Source organism: Oncorhynchus kisutch, linkage group LG7, assembly GCF_002021735.2.
Source record: "Oncorhynchus kisutch isolate 150728-3 linkage group LG7, Okis_V2, whole genome shotgun sequence".
In the NCBI taxonomy this organism is placed as follows: Eukaryota; Metazoa; Chordata; class Actinopteri; order Salmoniformes; family Salmonidae; genus Oncorhynchus; species Oncorhynchus kisutch.
Genome location: NC_034180.2, coordinates 26,141,751 through 26,155,511, shown reverse-complemented (window position 1 = coordinate 26,155,511; position 13,761 = coordinate 26,141,751). Strand labels below are relative to the sequence as shown.

Here is a 13,761-nt window from a genome sequence, read left to right as displayed (position 1 = left end):
GTGCTGTTGCCAAGTGTCTTCCGTCTGTGTTGTCCGTCTTGTCTTACTTTTTTTGTATTCCTGCCCCCTGCCCCACAGGAGGCCTTTTGACTCTTGCCGTGACACAAAGCATCCACTTCAATCCCACCTATTAGAACCAGCACAGGTCCATTCGTTTAGTACGAGCTTTTAAAGGTGAATATATCCTCAGACGTTGAGTGAAGAGAAAACTGAGTAGGATGAGGAAAATAAAGTGAGAGAAAAAAAGGTTTGAAAAGTAATAACAGATAGCTAATCTTTCCTGAATGAAAAATTCAGCAGGCGAATTAAAGGCACACATCCCTGAGGTCGCATGAAATGGCAGCTTCTCAAAAGCGGCCTTCAATATTCATGAAATCCTTATCGAGTTATAATTAATGCTGCCGTCTCCTTCTCTACAAGTTGGGGTTTGCATTGCCCTGCCTTGTAGCCTGGTCCCAAATCTGTTTGTACTGTCTTGCCCAACACCTGTAATCATTGGCATGACACTGACCATAGGAGTTGGCAAGACAGCACACACAGATCTGGTACCAGGCTACCTGCTGTCAGCATTTTTCTAAAATGAAACAAACAGTCAAAGATACTGACAGTCTCCCTCAGCGGAATGCAAGGAGCCCGGTGTAGATATATGACCAGCATTCTTATGTAGGCAGAGGCTATGGTCCAGTTTTAGCACATGCTGCTTATTCCATGCTTAGATCTCCCACACTGTTTGATCTGTCAACGGTGCAGCTGCAGAAACGCTCAAATATGTACTATCCAACCACAAGAGGGAGTCTGTGACCATCATATTATAACAAGAGAATCACTCAAATAAAAGAGCTTTCTGTACCTATCAAGTCGAGTTGAGAATACCAAAGATTCCACAAGTGATTACATACATGTGTTGAACCTGAAACAGCTAGCCTGTTTTCTGAGTTGCAACAGGTGATCTGTGAACCCAAATAGTTACAGTATGTTAAACAAAATTCCAGGTGACTTGAATAAGCGAGGCATCACTGGATAACATCAAATGTATATCATGTTATTCCACCCTTAGACAACCAGCCATTGTTGTAATAACAGTAAGCTGTGGTAGACAGACAAATTGTTCCAGTAGGCTAATGAATGCCGAGTACTGGCTTCTGTTTGTCTAAATCTTATTATTTAGATGGGGGGGAAAGGGCTTGAATTGTTCCTGGAGTGCGTCCCATCCTTATCATTGTTCGTTCAACAGGCTAAAGCCCTGACAGGATAGTTCCAGGATCAGCCCAGTTTGCAGCCCTACCCAGACTGACCGATGGCCAGCCAGTCTAACTAGATAATAGTTTCATTAGACAAATTGAGGGGCAGCTGCCAGAGGGCCAGGAGGCTAAGCCATCGCTGCAGTATTCATATCATGGATCAGCAGCGTGGACACTGGATATCCATTATCCTCCCTCTTTCTGCCTCTCCCTCTCTCGTCTCTCCTTCTCCCTCCCTTCCTCCCGGGTCCTTTTCTCCTGTCAGTGGTCAGAAACATGACACAGCACAAACCTGTTTAGGGGTCTTCTCAGGAAGGTGAAAGATGTTACAGAAAGTTGCAGATATAACTGTCATGTAGAAGGAATCATGCCAGTTCTATTTATGACATCTATCTGCACCATTCCACAACTTTCGCCTGCTGAGGCTCTGGTACTATGGCTCTGCTGCACCCATAGACATCTGGCAATGACATTATGATATGACCACAATAATGTAACTAGCTTTCTTCTTTTTTGGTCTTACCTTTAACTAGGCAAGTCAGTTAAGAACAAATTCTTATTTTACAATCACGGCCTACACTGGACAACGCTGGGCCAATTGTGCGCCGCCCTATGGGACTCCCAACCACGGCCGGTTGTGATACAGCCTGGATTCGAACCAGGGTGTCTGTAGTGACTCCTCAAGCACTGAGATGCAGTGCCTTAGACCGCTGAGCCACTCGGGAGCCCAGCTAGCCAGCTAACTCAATTTAGTCTATCACAAGAGATTACAAGCTCATCAAATCCATACCAAAGGCTTCTGAAAGGAGTTGAAAGATATATAAACACAACACACACGTCATCTATTAGCTGACCCCAGTAGAAGAATGACATAGATCTCAATGACTCCCTCCATGTCTAGACCATCGAAACAATCCCTACAACATGATATTAGAGACAACGGCACCTTTCTCTTCCACCAAAATGACGACTCATCAACTCTTCTCTTCCACTCTCACGGTAACAGTGCAAACATGCAGAATGAACCACAAACAGTTCAATACAGCAGCAGCACATAACATACTGACGAGGAGAAACTTGAACCATAATTCTCGCTCTCTGTGTCAGCCCCTCTACGGGACGGCCCCTCTACGGGACGGCCCCTCTACGGGACGGCCCCTCTACGGGACGGCCCTGTGCGAACGAAGGATGAGAACAAAAAATCAGAACAGGCTTGAATGTACAGTATTAAGTCCACAGAGCAGGCAGTGAGTGAGAAATTATTTTGCCACGAGCAGCAGGGCAGACATTGAGATGAATAAGATGCGAGACTTCGCTCTCACACAGGATCTGTACGTGAAATGGGTTCGCTACGCTCTGTTCACAGTGTGGTAGCTAGAGCACCAAAACAGCGGAGAAATTGAGCGTCACGAGTCAACGCTCTTAGTTGCTGCGGAAATTGCCCCACTATGCCGTTTACTTTCTGCATCGACGCCATATCGCTGAGTCTACCTTAAATAAGTTATTCGTGCTAAATTGAATTCAAAACATAATAATATGTAGTATATATTGCATGTGTTCATCAGTGCCCGGCAGCGCCCGGTGAGACAACATGCTCCCATCCTGCACTACCGCCAGTGTGCTCAGACACTTCCCGTACACCGTATTGACCTTTGACACATAGAAGGTGCTGAGTGGCTTTGCACAAACAGCAGGTACTTCCTCCACAGTGGGGGGGCTGTTGGGGTGCAGGAACACCAGTTTCTTCCACTCCTTCAACAGAGCTGCTGGCTCCCACAGCTCCCTGCACAGACGCAGTAGCTCCAGCTTTAGCTCCACACAGCTGGGGTTACTGTCCAACGCTCGATCCAAAATGCGTGGCCTCGCTGACCTCTTCTGGCGCTCTGTCTCATTCTCAGAGATGTCACCAAACACCCCGGGGGCACTCGCCACCTCGTCCTGTAATACAGATCGGGAAGTTATTATAATTTAAAAGTAATGATAGTAGCTAGTACATAATCATGTGATTTTTTTGGTATCACGACACATTTCCTGTCCTAGTGAAAAGGCCAGCAAAAACTATTTTGAAATCCTAGTGAAATCTCGTGTGATGTGATGACACTGATTGGTGTGGTGTGTAATTGAGGGGTTTTAACGTTGAATACCGAACCTGGAAGTGGACAAACTGCAGCCAGGTGTTTGTCTGTGGAGGTTTCCCTCAGCCTCCTGTTAAAGTCCTCCACCTGTTCAGCCAGCAGGGCGGCAGCATTGTCTCTGGGAGTAGAGGGTTTTTCCTCTGCCACAGGGAGGTGGAGGAGTCATACACCCCCAGCGAGTTGACCCAGGGGGCCTGGCCCAGGGCAGAACCCCGCCCTCAGCCTCACCTTCCAGCAGCTGGCGGACGGTGAGGGAGAAGTAGCGGTCGGGTCTCTGTCCCCTCTCTTCTTCTCTGGGCAAGACTCAGACCAGCTCATGGCCTGAGATCGCGTGTCCAAACCCAGAGAAGAACGGCTTTTCCTCTTGTACCTCGAAAGACATTATAATCATTACAGTAACATGTAGAATCCCTGTAAAGAAAACACAGTAGTGGAATGTCTTGAGAAATGGTTGATTTGAGAAAGTTGTGAAAGGGGTGCAGCATCAACCGACCTCATCCAAAAGGTAAAACCAAAGTCCCCCCTACAGCAATAGACCAAGCACCATTCCAACAATTGGCAATTATTGATCACATTTCTCTTAGCTTGCTGTGAGTGAGTGAGTGAGTGAGTGTATTAACAGGTATTGATTGCAGGTCTCTTAAGATACAGATGCCACATCGACAACACATTAAACCCGACATCAACTGGACATGTGCCAGGAGCTCTATTTGTTGCCCTTTAGCAGTTAATAAAAAAGTGGACATCACATTTACATAAGTATTCAGACCCTTTACCCAGTACTTTGTTGAAGCACCTTTGGCAGCGATTACAGCCTCGAGTCTTCTTGGGTATGATGCTACAAGCTTGGCACACCTGTATTTGGGGAGTTTCTCACATTCTTCTCTGCAGTCCTCTCAAGCTGTCAGGTTGGATAGGGAGCATCGATGCACAGCTATTTTCACGTCTGTCCAGAAATGTTCGTGTTTCCACCATGTTTCACCGCAGGGATGGTGTCAGGTCTCCTCCAGACGTGACGCTTGGCATTCAGGCCAAAGATTTCAATCTGGGTTTCATCAGACCAGAGAATCTTGTTTCTCATGATCTGAGAGTCCTTTAGGTGCCTTTTGGCAAACCAAGCGGGCTGTCATGTGCCTTTTACTGAGGAGTGGCATCCGTCTGGCCACTCTACCATAAAGGCCTTATTGGTAGAGTGCTGCAGAGATAGTTGTCCTTCTGAAACGTTCTCTCAACACCACAGAGGAACTTTGGATCTCCGTCAGAGTGACCATCGGGTTTTTGGTCACCTCCCTGACCAGCTCTAGGAAGAGTCTGGGTGGTTCCAAACTTTTTACATTTAAGAATGGAGGCCACCGTGTTCTTGGGGACCTTCAATGCTACATAAATGTTTTTGGTAACCTTCCCCAGATCTGTGCCTCGACACAATGCTGTCTTGGAGCGCTATAGACAAATCCTTCAACCTCATGGCTTGGTTTTTGCTCTTTACATAGACAGATGTGTGCCTTTCCAAATCATGTCCAATAAATTGAATATACCACAGGTGGACTTCAAGTTGTAGAAACATCTCAAGGATGATCAATGAAAACAGGATACAACTGAGCTCAGTTTCGAGTCTCATAGCAAAGGGTCTGAATAGTTAGGCAAATAAGGCATTTCAGTTTTTTATTTTGAATAGATTTGTAACAATTTCTAAAAACCTTTTATCGCTTTGTCATCATGGGGTATTGTGTGTACAGTCGTGGCCAAAAGTTTTGAGAATGACACAAATATTAATTTCCACAAAGTCTGCTGCCTCAGTGTCTTTAGATATTTTTTTCAGATGCTACTATGGTATAAAATACTGTATAATTACAAGCATTTCATTCATTTCATTCGTGTCAAAGGCTTTTATTGACAATTACATGAAGTTGATGCAAAGAGTCAATATTTGCAGTGTTGACCCTTCAAGACCTCTGCAATCAGCCCTGGCATGCTGTCAATTAACTTCTGGGCCACTGATGGCAGCCCATTCTTGCTTGGAGTTTGTCAGAATTTTGGGGGTTTTGTTTGTCCACTATAGATTTTAGATTCTTCAAAGTGACTTCGCCTTGATGACAGCTTTGCACACACTTGACATTCTCTCAACCAGCATCACCTGTAAAGGCTTTTCCATCAGTCTTGGGGGAACCCACATATGCTGAGAACTTGTTGGCTGCTTTTCCTTCACTCTGTGGTCCAACTCATCCCAAACCATCTCAATTGGGTTGAGGTTGGGTGATTGTGGAGGTCAGGTCATCTGATGCAGCACTACATCACTCTCCTTGGTCAAATAGCCCTTACACAGCCTGGAGGTGTGTTGGGTCATTTTCCTGTTGAAAAACAAAATGATAGTCCTACTAAGCGCAAACCAGATGGGATGGCGTATCGCTGCAGAATGCTGTGGCAGCCATGCTGGTTAAGTGTGCCTTCAATTCTAAATAAATCACAGACAGTGTCACCTTCAAAGCACCCCCACACCATCACACCTCCTCCTCCATGCTTCAAGGTGGGAACCACACATGTGGAGATCATCCGTTCACCTACCCTGCGTCTCTCAAAGACACAGCGGTTGGAACCAAAAATCTCACATTTGTACTCATCAGACCAAACGACAGATTTCCAGTGGTTTAATGTCTATTGCACGTGTTTCTTGCCTCAAGCTAGTCTCTTGTTCTTATTGGTGTCCTTTAGTAGTGGTTTCTTTGCAGCAATTTGACCATGAAGGCCTGATTCATGCAGTCTCCTTTGAACAGTTGATGTTGAGATGTGTCTGTTGCTTGAGCTCTGTGAAGCATTTCTTTGGGCTGCAATTTCTGAGGCTGGTAACTCTAATGAACTTATCCTCTGCAGCAGAGCTAACTCTGGGTCTTCCTTTCCTGTGGCGGTCCTCATGAGAGCCAGTTTCATCATAGCGCTTGATGGTTTTTGCAACTGCACTTTAAGAAACTTTCAAAGTTCTTGAAATGTTCCGCGTTGACTGACCTTCATGTCTTAAAGTGATGTCGCTTCACTTTGCTTATTTGAGCTGTTCCTGACATAATATGGACTAGGTCTTTTACCAAATAGGGATATCTTCTGTTTACCAACCCTACCTTGTCACAACACAACTGATTAGCTCAAACTGGGGCTGGGCGATATGGCCAAAATATCATATCATGATATTTTTCACATTTTTTACAGTATGACAGTATTTGACTGTATTTGATGTTTTTGATTAATAAAAGTTCTAAATTTGCTTTATGAGTAGTGCGTGAAAACACATATATTGTAAATTATTTCAATGGGTCCTTCTCCATTCTGATTGTTTTATACTGTTCAATTCAACTTCAACGTAAAATTATTTCCTGCATTTCCATCAATTTCTGCATTTCCTGCACTCATTTGAAATCATTTCCACATTGCCACGATATGGGGAAAAATACTAGGCCTTATTTTTAACCAAATGTTGCAATTGCGATTTAGATCAAAACACTTGGGTAAACTTTTGGAATCATGGAAATATAATGTTTATTATAATTCTATAGTTAGAATATAAATAATAGTGGACACTTTGAATACAGTGTTTGACATGACAACGAATGAAAATGCCATGGACAAGTTATTGTAACAGGATAGGAACCAAAGTGATTTTCAGTGTTTCCTACAATCTGTGGCTACATTAAATCTTTATTCATATAGCCAACATATTCATGCTTCGCCTATTCCTCTTTGATTTAGAACAGGTGTGGGGGGCGTCCTGCCTCTGGGCCATATACGGCCAACGAGACCGTTTGATCAGGCCCCCGAGCCAATTCATAAATACATTTGTTTTTAAATCAATTTTTAAAAGCTCTAGACGTTGTTTTTCTAAATTAAAAAAAATGTATTTTTAAAAATCCCTCACCCCTGATTTAGAAGATACTGTTGCACAAACACGCTGATTTAAGCCTCCACCAGTACTGGTATCAGGCTGTATTAGCTAGCTACATTTGCTCTGACTCAGTACTTTATTAGCTAGTTAGCTAGACAGCTAACTAATGATTAGCATTAGTGGCTAACACAATTTAGCTTAACTTGCTAAGAAAATACAAACTAGCTGTTTGCAGATGTAAGAAACACAAACTAATATTGTAATTATAGAATTATTGTGGATTTATATTAAGATCAAAGTGGAAACAACATCGTTGTCATCAACATTGTTGCATGTGCTGCATTGACAATGCAGACTGAACGAAAGTGTCTCGTGGTCAAGCAACAACAAATGCGCTCCTTGAGTGACAGGGGGTGGGACTAGATCTGTGTGGAAAGCGGCATGTGGGGGGGGGGGGGGGGAAGAGAGAGAGCGAGCGAGAGCGAGAGAGAGTTCGCTGACCCTCAACACTGGGGCCCTCCAAGAGTGTGTGCTCAGCCCTCTCCTGTACTCCCTGTTCACCTACGACTGTGTGGCCATGCACGCCTCCAACTCAATCATCAAGTTTGCAGACGACACAACAGTAGTGGGCTTGATCACCAAGAACGACGAGACAGCCTACAGGGAGGAGGTGAGGGCACTCGGAGTGTGGTGTCAGGAAAACAACCTCTCACTCAACGTCAACAAAACAAAGGAGGTGATCGTGGACTTCAGGAAACAGCAGAGGGAGCACCACCCCAATCCACATCGAAGGGAACAGCAGTGGAAAAGGTGGAAAGTCTTAAATTCCTGGGCGTACACATCACATAGAAACTGAAATGGTCCACCCACACAGGCAACCTCAGGAGGCTGAAGAAATTTGGCTTGTCACCCAAACCCCTGACAAACTTTTACTGATGCACAATCGAGAGCATCCTGTCGGGCTGTATCACAGCCTGGTAAGGCAACTGCACCGCCCTCAACAGCAAGGTTTTCCAGAGGGTGGTGCGGTCTGCACAAAGCATCACCGGGGGCAAACTACCTGCCATCCAGAACACCTACAACACCCGATGTCACAGGAAGGCCAAAAAGATCATTAAGGACAAGAACCACCCGAGCCACTGCCTGTTCACACCGCTTTTATCTTTTATCACCGCTCTTTTATTGGTCACTTTAAACAATGCCAATCTAAATAATGCCACTTTAATAATGTCTACATGTATATACTGTATTGAGACCCAATCACTGGACACTTTAATAAATGGATCACTAGTCACTTTAAACAATGCAACTTTAAATAATGACACTTTAGTAATGTTTACATATCTTACATTACTCATATCACATGTATATACTGTATTTTATACCATCTACTGCACGTTGCCTATGCCAAACGGCCATCGCTCATCCATATACTTATATGTACATATTCTCATTCACCCCTTTAGGTTTATGTGTTTTAGGTAGTTGTTGGGGAATTGTTAGATTACTTGTTAGATATTACTGCACTGTTGGAACTAGAAGCACAAGCATTTCGCTACGCTCGCATTAACATCTGCTCACCATGTGTATTTGACCAATAAAATTTGATTTGATGCAGCGGGTTAAAATATAAAAATGGATATTACATACGGCGTATCACATTTAACAAACCAAACATTCAAATTCCCTTATAGAAGGTAAAGTAAAAACCCAAAATACCAGTATATAGTAAAATATGGTATACCGCCCAGCCCTAGCTCAAACGCATTAAGAAATTCCACAAATTAACTTTTAACCAGGCACACCTGTTAATTTAAATGAATTCCAGGTGACTACCACATGAAGCTGGTTGAGAGAATGCCAATATTGTGCAAAGCTGTCATCAAGTCAAAGGGTGGCTACTTTGAAGAATCTTAAATATAAAATAGATTTTGATTTGCTTAACACTTTATTGGTTACTACATGATTCCATGTGTTATTTCATAGTATTGATGTCTTCACTATTATTCTACAATGTAGAAAATAGTACAAATAAAGAAAAACCCTGGAATGAGTAGGTGTGTCCAAACTTTTGACTGGTACTGTATGTAAATATGATATTTCTGTATTTAATTTTTCAAAACATTTGCAAAAATAAAAACATGGGGTATTGTGTGTAGTGTAGATGGTTCAGAAACAAATCTATTTTAAATTCAGTGTGTAACAACAAACCGTGGAATAAGTCAAGGGGTATGAATATTTTCTGAAGGCACTGTATATTTGTATTCTTCTTTCCACTCTGTCATGTAGGTCATTATTGTGGAGTCACTACAATGTTGTTGATCCATCCTCAGTTTTCTACTATCAAAGCCAATGAACTCTGTAGCTATTAAAATCTCCAATGGTCCCATGCTTAAAGATATATTAAATGTCTGATTTGTTATTGTTACCCATCTACCAATCACTGCCCTTCTTTATGAGGCTTTCAAAAAGCTCCCTGGTCTTTGCAGTTGAATTTGTGCTTGAAATTCAATACTTTACTGAGGTACCTTAAAGATGTTGAATGTTTAGGGGACAGAAGAAGGGTAAGTCAATCAAAAGTCATGTCAACCCCTATTATTTCACACAGAGACCATATAAGTTATGTGATTTGTTAAGCCAAATTTTACTTCTGAACTAATTTATGCTTGCCTAAATAGAAGGAATGAATACTTACATTAAGCAACAATTATATTTTAGTTAATACATTTGTATTAATTTGTAAAGATTTGTATCATTGTCTTTTCACTTTGACATTATGGAGTATTTTGTGTAGCTCAATGGCAAGATATTACAATTAAATCTATTTTAATCCCACTTTCTAACGCAACAAAATGTGAAAAAAGTTCAAGGGGGTTCAAGTTCAAGGGACTTTCCACAAGCACTTTCTATATACCCCTCCACAAGCACTTTCTATATACCCCTCCACAAGCACTTTCTATATACCCCTCCACAAGCACTTTCTATACACCCCTCCACAAGCACTTTCTATACACCCCTCCACAAGCACTTTCTATACACCCCTCCACAAGCACTTTCTATACACCCCTCCACAAGCACTTTCTATACACCCCTCCACAAGCACTTTCTATACACCCCTCCACAAGCACTTTCTATACACCCTTCCACAAGCACTTTCTATACACCCCTCCACAAGCACTTTCTATACACCCCTCCACAAGCACTTTCTATACACCCCTCCACAAGCACTTTCTATACACCCCTCCACAAGCACTTTCTATACACCCCTCCACAAGCACTTTCTATACACCCCTCCACAAGCACTTTCTATACACCCCTCCACAAGCACTTTCTATATACCCCTCCACAAGCACTTTCTATACACCCCTCCACAAGCACTTTCTATATACCCCTCCACAAGCATATATCCTATTATTAAACTCACTAGGACATATGGCTTATCTAAGAAGCGCTCTGACAGAAAGGAAGGAATTTACAGCAGGTGAACTCTTTCACTTCCACACCCTGACTGTGGGCTGCAGGCAGGCAGAGGGCTGAAGTAGTAAAACCACCTGTGAGATATGGATTACTGCAGGGCTGCAGACCCAAAACTCTCAGTGCAGCATTTATTATCAACCCCCCCCCCCCCTCCCCCGTGATGATGCATACTGTAATGAAGGCTCTGGCACCTGCAGCTGGAGCTGACTGACTCCCTCTCTGACTGACCTTGAGTTGGGAGCAGAACCAGGCTGCTGGCCAACAGATACCCTTTTCACACTATTGTGCCAACCTGAACCGGACTGTGCTGGCTCAGATATTTTATTTGCCAGGCCAGTGCAGTATTGTTAAGCTTGGCTCGGCTCAGCTCTGTTCAGCTCACTAGCATGGACAGGGTAAGAGTGGGCAGATGATGGCTGATGAGCGGCTACACAAGAGCTGATATGGCTGTAGTGGTGCAGAGATGAGGGGGGAGTGAAGGGGAGAGACGGAGAGTGGAATGTGCTGCAGTGGTGCAGTGGAAGGGAGGTTACCTACCTAGCGATGTCTTCTCTGTAGAGCGATTTGTACTCCAAGTTGGAAAGGTCTGCTCTTCTGTCCACGCAGAAGGGCCAATCGGTGGGGGTCTAGAGGTCGTCCAGCCACACAAAAGACCCCTCCAGCTGACACTGCACCTCCTCACTATAGACAGAAAGAACAACAACATTAGGATCAATGCAGAGTATATACCTCTAAAGAAAGAGTTGGCTGACATGTAACAAGTTAGTGTTTTCATGATTGTATAAAAATACAATACAAATACAATAAGAGTAGAGTACAGAGCTCAAATATAATGGTGTACTTTAAGTTTTAAAAAATTGATAGTAAAGCACAGATTAGTTGTAAAACATTGGTAGTACAGTACAGAACAGATCCAAAACATAATCCTAACATTAGGCTAATTTAACTGTAGCTTCAAAGACGAGTTACACAAGTCTCCTGTTTAGGAGTCAGTCCCTGAAAGAGAGGCATAGAAACGTGTGTGTGTGTCGTAGTTAGTTCAGAGTCTGTCAAGAAGAGCTCCTTCAACTGGCAGTCAGCCTAGACACCCAGAGTAGACCTCCTGTAACACACTGAGCCACAGACACTTAATCTCAGTCCTACCCAGCAACAACTAGTACAGTATTACCAGTCATGGGCAAGTATTTAAAAAGCATCCTAGGGTAGGAGTGCTGGTCTAGGAACAGTTCACCCCTTGCCCAACTGATCCTATATCAGCACTCCTACTCTGAGATGCTTTATACATTTTAACCCAGTCCTGAAATCCCTACCAGAGCATGTAAATCTGAGTGACTGGGTCTCACTGGGAACAAAGGGAGTGAGGTCATATGTGTGAGGTGTAGTCTCAGCCTTTTTCAGGAGATCACTGGAGTAGATAGTATTTGAATATGAGCCACTGCTTGCTGTAGAGGGTTCTCCATTCTTCTTCTTGTACTTCTTCTTTTTATTCTTCTTCTTCTTCTTTTTATTCTTCTTGGATGGGTAGCCATTCTTATCCTCCCTATCTGTTGTCTGTCAGAAATGTTAGTAGTAAACATTTAAGTACAAATACCACAAGCTATTGACTTTTGGGTGAAACTCTCAACAACGGTCAATGCTCAGATCATATCATCCCACATCCCAACATTCAAAGCCACTCGATAAAACCTCTAGTGCTTCTCAAAGAGGGCAGAATGCCTTATCCTGTCTCCTGTACAATGGAGCATGAAATACCATTCTGTCACAGAGGTAGGGAAATAACTTAATAACGATTAAAGAATTTTATGATAATAACATCTTGTTTCTGCTGGTTGTCTCTCATTGGCTTTCTCAGTGGCTCGCTGGTGGACAGAAAGAACATCGTCGGTACAGAAACTTTAATTGCTCAGCCATTCTAGTTCCGAGGAGAGAGAGGAGGCATGTCTAATCAATCGCAATTAGTTCTCGCACTGTGTCCATGGGTTAGGGTTTTGCATTTTGGGGGGACGTTAGCTATGTTACGAGCAGACTGTGTTACCGATGGCAAAGACACTTAGCTAGCTATAGTAAAATTGTGTTTGGAGATATTTAGCTAACAAACTAGATCAATTATCAAGCTGACACTGACAGCTCTTTTAATACGTTCTGTCAAAGGCAGAAACGTCGCACTTGCGTTTACTTTCACTAGATCTCTCTTTCAAAGTCCTGGGCCGTCACAGAAAGAGGGTTAGCTGGTTCACACTAAACATAAATAAACATTTAGGATATTACCTTTAGGTGCATTCTCAGGTTTTGTATTTGATAATCGTACAAAAGCTGGAAATAGAGCCATGTGTTGTTCTCCTCTGCATGTAAACAGTCGGATAAATATGACGTCATCTCAGAAGCGACTGTGGTTTGTTGGAGGGGTAGTAGCTATAATTTTAGGCTAAATCATGTTATCTTGATGGCACATTTTATGATTTAGTTTAGCCTATTCATCGTTGAGCATGAATCAATCAGTCACTTCCATAAACTGATTAAAGCGTGAATGTTGTTGGGATTCATCGTTAATTCAATGGTTTTCCAGTCCATTGATTGTTGCAGGCTGCGAGATAATTGTCTAAAATCAATCATCATTACTATTAAACAGTTTGTTTAGCCATAGTAAATTGATAAATCTTGATTTTTGTATCCAGTACTGGTCTAATTTACAAAATAGACTTGGAATCAGCACAAGCTTTCTAATATTGTAATTCTATATTCCTTCATCGAAACCCGCCATTTAAAATTCCGCGACTACATGTTCCGTGTATGTTTGCGGTGACCAATCGCCAATCACCACCACTCCTCCCGAAAAACTCAAATCGAGCCCTTGCCAGGTGAGGCGGAAACATTTTGAGAAACTACAAAGACTGAAAGAAACGTCTTGTCGTAAGCAATTATTTACAGTGTTGCAAAAATACTCTGTGTTACAATGTAGACTGTCCGGTTACACCATTTTCCAAAACCACTGAGGTAACATTAAGCGCCATTGCTTGACGCATTGCAGATCCAACGTAGC

At 42.9% G+C, this 13,761-nt stretch overlaps 1 protein-coding gene across 8 annotated transcripts in view; it reads right to left on the bottom strand.

Annotated features, from left to right (window-relative positions):
- The window catches only part of LOC109894371 (epithelial cell adhesion molecule-like), a 26,919-nt gene extending 13,158 nt beyond the window's left edge, over positions 1-13,761 (bottom strand). For 3 of the 8 annotated variants that reach the window (XM_031828761.1, XM_031828754.1, XM_031828757.1), the window contains exons 1-2: positions 12,990-13,751; positions 11,259-11,402 (exon numbers count right to left, since the gene is read on the bottom strand). The gene's annotated coding sequence lies outside the window, so the exon portion shown is untranslated. Of the gene's footprint in view, positions 1-11,258; positions 11,403-12,031; positions 12,273-12,989 lie in introns of all 8 variants that reach the window. The other 5 variants (XM_031828755.1, XM_031828756.1, XM_031828760.1 and 2 more) reach the window with 5 other exon arrangements.